This window comes from Danio rerio, chromosome 22, assembly GCF_049306965.1.
Source record: "Danio rerio strain Tuebingen ecotype United States chromosome 22, GRCz12tu, whole genome shotgun sequence".
Taxonomy (NCBI): Eukaryota; Metazoa; Chordata; class Actinopteri; order Cypriniformes; family Danionidae; genus Danio; species Danio rerio.
The window spans coordinates 31,417,933-31,432,266 of record NC_133197.1 but is presented as its reverse complement, the minus strand read 5'-3'; the positions used below and the strand labels follow the sequence as shown (position 1 = coordinate 31,432,266).

The 14,334-nt window shown below is 33.0% G+C and overlaps 2 long non-coding RNA genes across 6 annotated transcripts; one reads left to right on the top strand and one right to left on the bottom strand.

Moving 5' to 3' along the window:
* Window positions 1-1,522: 1,522 nt before the first annotated feature.
* On the top strand, window positions 1,523-5,759 carry LOC110439110 (uncharacterized). 4 transcript variants are annotated; one of them, XR_011010387.2, is made up of 9 exons: window positions 1,523-1,877; window positions 2,244-2,303; window positions 3,043-3,194; window positions 3,611-3,662; window positions 4,471-4,655; window positions 4,741-4,848; window positions 4,922-4,981; window positions 5,073-5,247; window positions 5,344-5,759. It is a non-coding gene; the product is annotated as an uncharacterized lncRNA (long non-coding RNA). The 4 variants fall into 4 exon arrangements; XR_011010386.2 differs by lacking the exon at window positions 1,523-1,877 and having other exon boundaries at window positions 2,261-2,303; window positions 4,925-4,981; window positions 5,344-5,757; XR_011010385.2 differs by lacking the exon at window positions 1,523-1,877 and having other exon boundaries at window positions 2,261-2,303; window positions 3,611-3,666; window positions 5,344-5,757.
* A 2,277-nt stretch (window positions 5,760-8,036) lies between these two features.
* Window positions 8,037-11,921, bottom strand: LOC137490610 (uncharacterized). 2 transcript variants are annotated; one of them, XR_012397856.1, is made up of 5 exons: window positions 11,587-11,921; window positions 11,161-11,220; window positions 10,227-10,266; window positions 9,984-10,127; window positions 8,037-8,647 (listed from the first exon to the last, which is right to left on the bottom strand). It is a non-coding gene; the product is annotated as an uncharacterized lncRNA (long non-coding RNA). The 2 variants fall into 2 exon arrangements; XR_011010388.2 differs by lacking the exon at window positions 11,587-11,921 and having other exon boundaries at window positions 11,161-11,224.
* Between the last annotated feature and the right edge of the window lie 2,413 nt (window positions 11,922-14,334).

Here is a 14,334-nt window from a genome sequence, read left to right as displayed (position 1 = left end):
TAAAATCTGCATGACACCGGCCCTCCAGGACCAAGTTTGGATACCCCTGCTATAAATGAAAGACATTTGCCTTTTTTAGGAATTAATGAGTGTACTATTAAACCAAAACTTTTAAACTTTTAAAAAAATTTGTCATTCAGAAAAAAATACACATTAAAGAATGCAATAAAAATGTTTTATGACCTGTGGATATATTCTTCATATTATTGATATTTCAGAAATCACTGATTACTAGTCAGTATTGTTATATCATATAGTAATGTACAAAAATGAAAAACTGGCCTATTGAAAACACACCAATCTACCGAGATAAAGATAAAAGAGACTTCATTGTCACTGCAACAAGACAACAAAATTAACTTGGCAGCTGTCAGAGAGAACAGCAGCAATCAAACATGTAGAAATAGACAATAAACAAAGATAACTGCGCTGAATTATAATAAACAATACATACAGTGAAATAATTGTGCATGTGTATGTAGCTGATGAGCAAACAGAATTGGAAAGTATTGCACACGTTAATAATAATAATTGAGTTTGTGTAATTAGCAGCAACACGGAAAGAGGGGCAAACAAATTACTTTATTAGGAAAACTCATAAAAAATGTCCTATTTTAGTTCATAGCACAATGCATAACAGCAAAGCAAGAAAAAGAATGTAAACAACGACAAATCAGGCAGAAGTAAAACATTAACCTCAAAAACTTACTTGAACAACCAAAAATATGTTTTCCAGATTTATGGATTAAGTTATCTAAAAGTGATGCACAGGATTCATCTAGTATTTTTGTCCTCCTCTCGGCTCCAGACTGCTGCTGTCTTTTCTCAGGCATAAAGTTGCAACTTGCATCAGTTAAAATCATATGCTGCTAGCAGCCACAAACATTTGTGGGCTGGAGCAATCGCGTACGGTCTCATGGAAAAAATTTTTTGCTTTCACCTTAAATGCATTTCTAAAATGCATTTATCAGCTTATTTTATTTACACTCAGTATATTTTAAATCATATTCATAATAAATTAAATTAAATTAATATTCATAATAAATATGAATAGTTGTTTTTGAGCAACCGAGATGTTGCCTCCCTCCAGAGTTGGTGCCCTACTCTGCGTATGTCAGGGTTCTGCCGCTCTGGTCTTGTAAATTCTTGTTTTGGTGGCAGAGTCCGGACACTAGCTTGTCCTGTCTTGTCCTGTTTCTGTCATTGTCTCTGAACGAGCGGCATTTGTGAACGTGCTTGGACCGTGCAGGTTTCCGCTTGATGCGGGCGCATGAGGTCTGTGCGGGTTTGCAATTGCGCGCTCTTGTCTGGGTGTTCATGTTTGTCTGTCTGCAGCGTGGTGTTTCATTTCCAGCATCTCAGCCTAGTTGGTTTCGGTTTCCGTCGACGCTGGGATGAAACATGCACGCTATGTGTGTGAGTGCACGGTGAGTGTTTTCATTCATTGTGTACTCGTGTCTCGCGTTCAGTCTTCTGTTGGTGTTGTGTTTAACACTTCAGGTCAGAATAACAACACATACGAAAATGAGTGCCGTGTACAACACGTTCTCACTCCCAACTCGTCACATACTGACGCTTGGTCAGGAACCCTCGGCGTCAGTTATTGACGCACAGGGTACCCCTTTAGCGTCATATTTAGACGTGCAGGGATTCCCTATAGAATCTGTGCCTGAGCCTGAGGCGTCAAAGGGAGACGCTGGAGGCTCGTATAATTACCAATAGATGTCAACAAACTTTTTAAAACCTGATTTACGCCTATTATCACAGTTTTCTTATTTTAAAAATATGTAATTTTTATTTTGTTCATGAAAAGCGTCTGTAAACGGGGTCGAAACTACTGTATGAATAAACTTCGGCCCACGTGACATCCCTTCACGGTGAGTTTAACGCCGCTCTGCTATTGGTCAAACTGCATCAGCGGTGAGTTCTCAGATGAGTTCAACTGTCAACATTAAATATTACGTTAATGCTGCATAATATATTTTTATTGGAGATTAGTTGGTGTTTATAAATATGTTATCATTTACTTTATATTTAATGAGTGAAAATATATTCGGTTGTCCAGTTTAGGGTAACTATGCCTAATAAAACTTTGATTCATTCATATTATTTATTATTTTTTTACTTTAAAAAAAATATTAAATTTCAAGTACTTAGTTTAAAAATGTTTTCGGCTGATATTTTTCATTTTAAATTATTTATTAAAGTTGGGGTCATTGTATGTGGCGATCTATTTTTTACAGTCTATGCTCGCTATCCCAAGGTTCATTGCGATCCCAAGGTTCACTGCGGTTTTCCACAAGGTAAGTAAAAAGTAAACAAATAAACACGATTTGTTGATAAAGCATGTACTGTAAACTAGCGACGTTATCTAATTACATCAAGTTCATTTATTAAAAACATATTTTTCTTACATATAACGTTGGTCATGCATTAGAACAATATACATTTTAAGATAAGGAACAGTGTAACCAGATTGTTGTTTTCCACAATAGAATTTGTGCAAAATCTATATATAATATGCAATATGCAACTCTAATAATACAAATGTATTCGTAATTGTTTTAATATTAAAGAACATCAAGTGTTTCCAAAGGTTTATTGTAAAAACAATTATTTTCCATGCCTTTAAAGGAAAAGGGCAGAAATTTTGCCCGTCTGAGCACATTTTATTCATTGTACAACACAAAACTAAACAAAAAAATAGCTTAATCTACCACACACACACACACACACACACACATATATATATATATATATATATATATATATATATATATATATATATATATATATATATATATATATATATATATATATATATATACAGGTGTACATTATAAGGTGTTCACTGTTCAGATATGAATATTTTTTCTTTGCTCTTTTCAGATTCTTTAGATTTCTTTAAAAATCCAATTTTGTTTTCTAATTAGCAAAAAGTAAAATCACTTTACCCATGTTTATATGTTAAATTGCACTTGTCTCTCTCTCTATCTCTGTTAACACATTTATATTTGTTTGATTAATTCTTGTGTCTTTCAGCCTGTTTCTGCCTATCATCATGAGTGATTCCTCAATACTCAGATTTATCATCAAGATCTCAATTATAAGCTCAAGTTTTGATGACAACTTGGTGATCTGCAGAAAGCACCACCATGTAAGGAAGGCCAAGACCACTCTGGAATCAGTCAAGGGTTAGTGAAGTTTTTCATTCCATGTATATTAAATGTCTACATTGTTTAGGCATATGTGATTGTATGAGATAAAATGCATTTATTCTTTCACTACTATTGTAATAACAGAAAGAGACGCATTAGTTTTACTATTACTATTGTTTATGACAAACATTAAAAAACTACAGCATAAGCTCACAAAATATTGTGGCCTAACTGTTTAAAACTAATTGTTCTGGGTGTTGATAGTGGCCAACCATTTTTTTCTTTTTCAGAAAGTATTTTGTTTTGTCTGATTTTATGACACCTTATAGGCCATCAACTGTCCACATTGGGGTTTAGGAAATTAGAACTGCTTATGCTGCTTGTCTACTAGTCTTAGGATAAGTTAGAAATGTTATAAATGTACATTTTTTTGTTGTTTTTATCTGGTACAGCTCATAGGAACTCCAATCTTCCCAACTGTGAGAGGGCCTTGCTCCAGTGACTGTCAGTGTGTTCTTCATTGTTTCCATTAGTCCCTGTATCTGTAGACCTAGGTGACAGTGGGCTAGAGTAAAATTTTGGTTTTATTTAAACTAAGGCATACTGATGGCCTTTTTATCTCAGATTTGGTCATGCAAATATTAATATATCCTAAAGTATTTTTATATTCTTTCTATTGGTGGAAAAGATGTTGGTATAATTATTTTTAATGGACTGCTAAGATCTCAGCAGACATTTTTCTGAGATATTCTTGAGTGGGAGTCTGTGCAATACAAGGTGGATAGTATTTGCAAGGAAGAGCCCTTCATCTGTTCTGCTTCCACACTAGATATACTGCCAATTTAAGTAGATATGAACCATAAGCATAACCATTTCAAGAATGCACGAGGTACTTTAAACTGTATGTGTTGAAACTAAATTAACAAGAAAACAGCTCTGTGATGTTCACCTAAGAAAATTAGATTAGAAGATATAAACTGTTATGCACTTGTTCTGTACTGTTTCATTCCTTTTTCAAACACTGGCATTTTTGAAGGTTTATTTACAGCTAAGGATTAAGAATTGACAGGAAGATTTGTGGACTACATCAACTAATGACACTACCTCCAAAGAGTTGCAAAAAGCTGTCCAAAGTTTCAGCACCATCTTTAAGCCCATGATTTTAGTGTGTTTCATGCCTAATCACATGAGTTTATATCTGAGATAGATGAGCTATGTAATTGTCTTAAACTGATCTACAAGTAAATGCCAAAACTTATTGGTTTACTTATTTATTTATTTGTTTGTTTGTTTGTTTGTATATGTTAACCAGGTGAAATGGAGTGAGGCATACCAGGATATGCCTGGTTTTACTTTTGGGAAGGAGGTTGAACAGTGCAATATTTCTTCTATAGGATTGCAGTGATCAGACATGCTACTGTAACTCTCATGGTCATGTGCTGGAATTAGCAGATATTCAACAATTTGGCCATCTCGCTGACCTGTTGATATCAGAAGGTAACAATATCCAGTTGAATTTGTTTTAGTTGTTCAGTAACCTATTTGAATAGTATTGTGATTTTTTGATTGCTTATCATTGTAGACCGCAACAGCTCTGCAAAGCAAGTTGGAAAACAGAATCCATGAAACTGGCAGTGACTGGAAACCAGTTGGAAGACTTTGGTCTGTGATGTAGAGGAGTGGGCAGAGGGTGAGGAAATTCTTATTAATATTACATGTAGTCATTAAAAATTGTGTTACTATTACTGTCATTTTTTTTTCAGTAGCAGAAGCAAAGACAACAAAAAACAGAAGTGATATGGATGTCTTCGTCATATGGCATGGTATGTACACTAGACTTCTGTCAGTGTTGATTCTTTAAAAGTTGACGTATAATCCTTGTTATACAACTTTCTTTTCATAAATATATTTCAGACTCTGCTGACCCAGCAACAAAGAGGAGGGTGTTCAACATCATCCTGCTAGTCAGGATTCTTCAGGAGAAGCAGTGGATTCTTGTGGCAGAGATGGTCAACCACTATAAATACCTTTCAACTCATCCTGGTTCTTTCAAATAACTTTCCTGCTTGTTTGCTACTGAAATGTACTGGTATGTATTTGTATTTTTTGGCACAGACATAAGCATAAGGTTACCCAGTCCAAAGGATATTAATATATTTTTATGTTGTTGTGTTCTTCTTTTAAGATTCGACATGTGGCCTAAACAAAGAGGGGTTAAAAGGTCTATGGATCATCATTCTCAAAAAGCAACAAAATAACTGAGAAATAAACAACAATACGATGGTGCAATCGAGAGACCTGCAAGGTAGCTGCAAGTTTTGGATGGAGCAGAGAACATAGATTTTTTTTAAATAAAGCTCCAGCTGATGAATATGACATTGACTGTGGATTTTCTTTTACTGTAATCCAGAAGAGGATGACCTTAACCCTGAATCTAAAGCATGTAATAAAATCTGTAAAAAATTAAATAAAATTGTCATCATCTATAACCAAATTGTCTTTTTTTTTTTAAATACATAGATATGTACAGTATGTAAGCATTCCTCTAAAATCAATCAGTGTTGTAAATTAAGACCATTATTGTATGCCTAACTGCTTACAACATATAACGATTTGAGGAACTCTATATTAAAATGAAATTATTACATTAAGTGACATTAAGAGCTTTTAAAATATTAATTTTATGATACATTTTTATGATAAATTTAATTTTTGCATATACTTGGGCAAAAAATGTACATTATTATGGTCCACTGCTCAGATACCTACAGTCAATATGTGGCTGAGTCAGGCAACCAGACTTCTACCTCTGGAAAAATTAACCTATTTGTTATTTTAAATTAACCTATTTGTCCTTACTTTGAAACATTTGTATTAATTGGTTAGAATGTCTAACAAAAAACTGCTGCACTTGTTGTGAGATAACAGTGCCACTGTTGTTATTCTGAAAATAAAAATTAACTTTGTATAATGTTTTATTGAATGCAAGATAAAAAATAAAATATTTTCCAAGAGATGGATTGCGGCTGGAAGAGCATCTGCTGCATAAAAACATGCTGGAAAAGTTGGCGGTTCATAGCACTGTGGCGACCCCTGGTTAATAAAGGTACTAAGCCAAAAAGAAAATGAATGAATGAAAATAAAATATGTATTGAAATATGTATTTTTGGTAGACATAGAACTACACAGTAACTTATAAATACAGCACAGAACTATTTTACTTCTAGTTTAGATAATTTAAATGTTTGCATTTTTATTTTGTTGGTTAATGGCTATGTATTTTTAATCATTTGGAGGTTTGAACTATTCGCAGCATTTGAAAGGATATCTTTTCATCATTGTTACCTCATTTCTCAATATTTTCATGATTCTTACAATGCAGCAAATCTTACAACCATTTGATCATAAAGAAAATAATTAACAAATTAACCCACATGCAGGACAAAGACATTATGTGGAATCATTATTAAACACAAGTTCATCCATTGTCATCAAATCATACTGTTACACAAACAGTTGAAGATTTAGAAAGTAAAAATAATCAGATAAAGAGTGGTTTTTAAACAAATACATGTCTTTAAAAAGGTTTTATTTATAAACATTTACATATTTTAAAAGAGCTTTTATCCATATTTCAAATAAAGTGAAAACAATTAAATATCACATGATGACCATTAATGAAACACACTTACAGAATTACATCCACACATATTATTCTGAACTCATAACATTTGTGATGAACATAGATCACTATTGCTAATAACTTGTGATTAAAGAGGATACTAATGTTTAGCTTATTTTTACAGCTTTTTTTTTTTTTTTTTTTACCACAACTGTACATGTGACAATACAATTTCTTGTCCATGTTGAAGATAATACATCTACATAGGTTAACTGCCCTTTTACTCAAAGGGGATGAGTAGAGCCCCGTAGAAAAGGAAAAAGTATTCACATTTCAAACGAGAAATGAGTGAGAGAATATCAGCAAGACTATTACCTATGCTATGTTCAATAAATAATGTTGGATATAATAGTCTGATATATACTGATCAAGTCAATAAAAGCTGTTTAAAAAATACACATTGTAAAATAACAAATTTATGCCTGGCTTTCATATATGTCATAAATATATGCACAATGACCTTATTCAGATAGTCTTTAGTTCATTAAAATTTGTATCTGTTCCATTTTATTACAAAAAGGCTTTAAACTACATTACCCACAATCCTTTGTCGCTGTATAGATGGGAGGGGAAAGACATGGCGCTACAAATTGTAGTTCCTTGAAAGGTGTAGTTAGGGTTAAGTTTAGGGTTACGATCTTGGTTAATCGTTAACTATTTAAAACACAGCGATAACTCATTGATAAAGGACACTGTAAGTAAAGTGGCAAAGTTAGCAAAACATAGTTAGCAACACGAAGGATCTTTTAATTTGGCTTTGAAGTTATAGTCCAATCACAACGTCGCAATCTACGTCACACTTTGTCTCTATTTGGTAATCTTCCGGCTGAAGGTTGATTATAACCTTATAATACAACTTAAATATCAAAATGTGTATTAATATTACATGTTATTTATTGTCTTATTAAAAATACAAATGTATATTTACCGTGAGATTACTTTGTGGGGGAAACCTGATGTGCAAAATGATCATAGTAAAACCAGATCATAGGCAGTATACTTAATTTGAAACGAATAATAAAATAATAAAAAAGCTTAATGTTTGAAAACATTTCAAGCATTTGCTGTAACTAAACCCTGCATCATGTAGGTATACAAATATAAATATATGTCAAACTTAAATGACAAATATAGTGCCCATTAAATAGTATAAATAGTAGTTCATTGTAAACGAGAATGCAAATAAACACAATACATTTTTAATGAAACATTTATAATTTATTTATAATGCCACAAATAAAAATAAATAATAAAAATCACACAAAAATGCAAAAATATATATTTTAACCAAAAATATATATTTTATAAGTTTTTAATGCAATAATATATTACCATACATATATAAATGATTAAAAACAATTATAATTGAAGGAAATGTATATTTTGTATTATTATTATTATATTTATTTTGTGATATTTATTCATGTCATACATCTGGTATGTCAAGCTCAAGTAAAACTGCACTGCAAAAAATCTTTTCAAATGATGCCTTTGGAAATGCCATTATAATAAACAGCTTTCACAACAACAAGAAGTCAAGTTCATGACAAATGCAAATTATGTTTATAATAACAACTTTCTGAACTTAAACATCAAAAGTAGAATAAGTTCAAAACATATTCAAGTATTTACTGAAGAATAGCAAAAACTATTTTTACAAAACACTGAGAACCAAAGTGTGCTTGGTGAGTCCAGGTGTTTATGCTGACTAGACTGTCATATTGCAATCCGGTTAGCATGAGGAGACTTGGGCGTAAAGTGTCAGCAATTCCTGGAGGGCTCCCATGTGTTATTCCAGGTTTTGCCACTGTAAAGTATTAGAAGTGCACAACATCATTACTGAACAAAGAATAAGTGTTAGGTTTCATTTAGAAAGTTCAGTGATATTTATTTATATATGTAAAGTGTCATTAAACCTGGCACTCTTGAATTAACTGTACAATAGGTTAAACATTTCCAGAATGTTTCCATTAATTCCAAGCAGATCTGTCAGTTCTACAAACTCAGAGATCAGGATAGTGACTGCACTTCTCATTATGAACACCCTTATCCTTCTCATACATTTTTATCACCACTGATGTCCACTGCTGTAGTTTTCATTGAAGGGAATGCTGACACAAATTCCAGCATGATTTTTTAAATAGCAGAATATGGGTATTATTGGGCCAAAACCTTAAAAAATATAAGATGCAAGATTTGAATCTTGATGAACATATTGTTAATTCACTTCTTGCAATTGAAAACACATCTCATGTTTGACTCATCAATTATATGAAAACTACAACAGCATACTGTGCTTCACCCTAAAATATTTCTAAATTATAACAAGCTTATTGCTTTACATGGCTAAACATTTATTTTATGCCTGCATGATTCACTGCTGTTACTGTAACCCATTACACTCTTAACCCAAACTAGTTGACTTTATTAGAAAACTGCATAGAAACATGTTGCCTTAAATCCTTTATGTTTTTACACAAGGTGAAACTAAACAGCCCACTTTAAATTAACCTAGAACCTTTACAATCTTCTTGAACTTACAGTAATATTTTAATTCAAGTATGGCTGTTAAGTTGTACCCTGTATAAAATGTAAGGGGTTTAAGGCACTGGGTTTCTATACAATTTTCTAGTAAAGTCAACTAGATTGGGTTAAAGGAACAGTTCACTATTTACTCTCCTTTAAGTGGTTGTAAACCTTTTTTAAAAACTTCCAAGTTACTTTGTGTTGAACATGAAGGAAGTTTTTTGAAGAAAGCTGGAAAGCTGAAAACATTGACATACATAGTAGGAAAAAACAAATACTATGGAAGTTAATGTTTGCAGGTTTTCATCTTTCTTTAAAATATAATTTTTTTGTGTTTAACTGAAGTAAGCAAGTCAGACATATTTGGAACAAGTGAAGGATGAGTCAATAATGACAGAATTTTCATTTTTGGGTGAATCTCTTTAAGAGTATACTGAAAGAAATGTCCTACTCAATGAAGCTAACTTCAGCTGCATGTGTAGCCCCATGAGTACTTATCTAGAAATCAAAACAATGATCACGTCAGTCCCATTTTAGGCCCTTTATATCATATTGGCCACAGAATGGACAACTTAGTGTTGCAATAAAATAAAAAAATTAATAAAACTATGACTTACCACACAATACAAGACAAACAGTGAATTTTCAGCTCTGCCTTTGCTGTACACAAGATGAGGTTCCAGCTTCAACACTGATCTGAGAGGGGCAGTTGTGCAGCTCTGTGAGGTTGTGACTGTTTAGCTGCAGTGCTGTGAAGAGTTCTTTATTAAAAGAAAGTACATTCTTTTAAAATCTGTACATAATAACAAAGAAAATACAATGGTTTTTATATAATGATTAATTCTGAACAAAAACATTACCCTTAGTCAAGATGAATTCATATGTCAAAAGTTTCTGCATCTGAAATGAATAAAAACAGATGTGACATTAGTTAAACCCACTAAACTACTAGATACATCAGTACTGCATTAAGCAGTTGTAAAGTAATGTAAGTGTAGTCCAAAATGAGCCTTTATCTGTTTAAGATAATGATTTAAAAAAACGTTGCTTGTGTTAAAAACAATCCAGCCACTTGTAATACATTTGATCAATGGTACATTTCTGAGAAGGTGCAAGGTAATCCTTGAGTTTTACCATTACCATCCTGACTGACATAATATTTGAAAAGAAGACAGCTTGTTGTGCCTCTTTACCACAATTTAGAGATGATAGATTCTTTATTTTATTAAATAAATTGGTAAAGGCCAAATTGTACTGGTAATAGTGTAAGATATTCATTGTGTGACATACATCAGCTTAAGTTATACTTGAGCTTTTGTTACGCTATATATATATATATATATATATATATATATATATATATATATATATATATATATATATATATATATATATATATATATATATGTGTGTGTGTGTGTGTGTGTGTGTGTGTGTGTGTGTGTGTGTGTGTGTGTGTGTGTGTTTTAAGGCATGGAAAATAATTGTTTTTACAATAAACCTTTGGAAACACTTGATGTTCTTTAATATTAAAACAATTACGAATACATTTGTATTATTAGAGTTGCATATTGCATATTATATATAGATTTTGCACAAATTCTATTGTGGAAAACAACAATCTGGTTACACTGTTCCTTATCTTAAAATGTATATTGTTCTAATGCATGACCAACGTTATATGTAAGAAAAATATGTTTTTAATAAATGAACTTGATGTAATTAGATAACGTCGCTAGTTTACAGTACATGCTTTATCAACAAATCGTGTTTATTTGTTTACTTTTTACTTACCTTGTGGAAAACCGCAGTGAACCTTGGGATCGCAATGAACCTTGGGATAGCGAGCATAGACTGTAAAAAATAGATCGCCACATACAATGACCCCAACTTTAATAAATAATTTAAAATGAAAAATATCAGCCGAAAACATTTTTAAACTAAGTACTTGAAATTTAATATTTTTTTTAAAGTAAAAAAATAATAAATAATATGAATGAATCAAAGTTTTATTAGGCATAGTTACCCTAAACTGGACAACCGAATATATTTTCACTCATTAAATATAAAGTAAATGATAACATATTTATAAACACCAACTAATCTCCAATAAAAATATATTATGCAGCATTAACGTAATATTTAATGTTGACAGTTGAACTCATCTGAGAACTCACCGCTGATGCAGTTTGACCAATAGCAGAGCGGCGTTAAACTCACCGTGAAGGGATGTCACGTGGGCCGAAGTTTATTCATACAGTAGTTTCGACCCCGTTTACAGACGCTTTTCATGAACAAAATAAAAATTACATATTTTTAAAATAAGAAAACTGTGATAATAGGCGTAAATCAGGTTTTAAAAAGTTTGTTGACATCTATTGGTAATTATACGAGCCTCCAGCGTCTCCCTTTGACGCCTCAGGCTCAGGCACAGATTCTATAGGGAATCCCTGCACGTCTAAATATGACGCTAAAGGGGTACCCTGTGCGTCAATAACTGACGCCGAGGGTTCCTGACCAAGCGTCAGTATGTGACGAGTTGGGAGTGAGAATGTGTTGCCGTGTACTGTAGTAGCAATGAAGAGATCGTTAATAAAAACATTATGTAAGAAAAAGGATGTGGCTTTTAGGTTTCTTTTCTTGTGCATCTCTGCCACTAGCTCCCCATCTAAAAGAACTTTATTGAATAGGGGTTAATATAGTTATTCAACTTCACAATTTTTAAAGTAGCAGTATGTATTTGAATAAAGATGGCTGGTTCCTTTACTTGAAAGCTCAAATTTGATTATCAGTTTATTTTGTTCACAGAGTTTGAGGTTTACAGTGTCATTTTTATGGACACTGTAGAGATGTTGATCTACCTAAAAGTTTGCTTTAATTATTCAGTATTTACACTTTACAGTATAACACACACACTTTGTAACACATGTTTATTTTATAATAAAAAGATCAGATATTTTGTTGAAATATTTTAGTTTTTGACTATTAAATCTATTTGCCTTAGTAATGTTTGTAAATTAAAATAAAGTGGTTGAAAAAATCCAATAATTCCTAAATGTATGTATATATATATGTACATATATGTATATATATATAGTTGAAGTCAAAATTATTAGCCCCCCTTAGATTTTTTTCTTTTTTAAATATTTCCCAAATGATGTTGAAAGGCTGATTTATACTTCTCCGTCAAACGCATGCGTATGCTACGGCATTGACGCATAGCCCTTCACCGTGGCCGTCGGCGTCACTGACGTGCATCTCTTAAAAAATGTAACTACATGTCGCAACAACGCGTAGTGCAAGCTCTGTGATTGGTCGGCTTGGTAGCGCTGACGAGTCTGGGCGGGACCGAGAGCCGCGCAAATGGCGCGAGCCCAATGGAGTGATTGTTTACAAGTGTGGAGTCCCGTGAAGGAGCTCCTGATGGAAAGTTTGTATTGTGTTTACCTCATAGTTAAAGTTGTTGTGCGTCCGCCGGTTCCTGCCTCAAAATGAGCGAGTTTGAGCCACTTGTACATCCAGGAAGTGTTCAGGAAAAGCAAAACTGCCCACAAGCGTTTCGGAATTGTTAATGCAGACCAACAGAGACAGCGCACAGAAGTATAAATGCACAGCTATGGGCGTTGCATGCGCCGTGGGTTACTCCGGTCACTTGACGCAGAAGTATAAACCAGGCTTAACAGAGCAAGGAAATTTTCACAGTATGTCTGATAATATTTTTTCTTATCGAGTAAAGTCGTATTTGTTTTATTTTGGCTAGAATAAAAGCAGTTTCTATTTTTTTTAAACACCATTTTAAGGTCAAAATTATTAGCCCCTTTAAGCTATATATTTTTCGAGAGTCTACAGAACAAACCATCATTATACAATAACTTGCCTAATTACCCTAACCTGCCTAGTTAACTTAATTAACCGAATTAAGCCTTTAAATGTCACTTTAAGCTGTATAGAAGTGTCTTGAAAAATATCTAGTCAAATATTATTTACTGTCATCAAGGCAGAGATAAAATAAATGAGTTATTAGAAATGAGTTATTAAAACAATTATGTTTAGAAATGTGTTTAAAAAAATCTTCTTTCAGTTAAACAGAAATTGGGTAACAAAATAAACAGGGGGGGTAATAATTCAGAGGGGCTTATAATTCTGACTTCAACTGTATGTATATGTATATATACGCACATTTGCCTCCCATTATGGATTCAGTGTGGCCCTCTTCATTTTTGAATTGAGTACCTGTTTATTTGCCGTGTATGTGAGGAGGGCTATCACAATGAGCGTGTGATTCTACATTAGGTGTTTTAAATAGTGAAGAGCGATTTTTTTTTTTTGCCTCCTCTGTAGCCCACTCTGATTTTTGATGCACTGTCGGATGCATTAGTACCTTTATGCTTTCCGAATCCCCCAACCACCCATTCCTGCCAAACAAGAGCCATTTTGTCAATTACGTTCTTCCAGAGTCACTTTAGCTAAATCCACACTTCACAGCTAATTAAGAAGAGCACTGCGCTATCGTGTGCCCCGTGCGTGGTAAGAGAGTCACATTTTGCATGCCAATGTGTATCGCAAAATCCTTCCTCTTGTTTTCCAGTGAAAACATCTAAATATTCATTAAACCAGATGGATTTACTTAATGGGATAGTTGCAAAATTCTACAAAATCATCATAATCAAAAATGAAAGTTTACTCATAATTTAAAGGAATAATTTTCAACTGGTTTCAAACTTTTATGAGTTTCAAAATTAGATATTCTTAAGAAAGTTGGAAACTTGTAGCCTTTGACTTCCATAGTATTTTATCCCTACAATGGATGTCAACATTGTGATGTAAAAATACGGGATAACCCCTCCCCCACCCCAACCCCCCACCAAAACAACAACAAAAACCTCAAACCTACCCAGAAGAACTCCCAGAATAAACCCAAACTCCTTAATCTGTTAATTCGCAGCAGCCTAATTGTATATAAGTCTA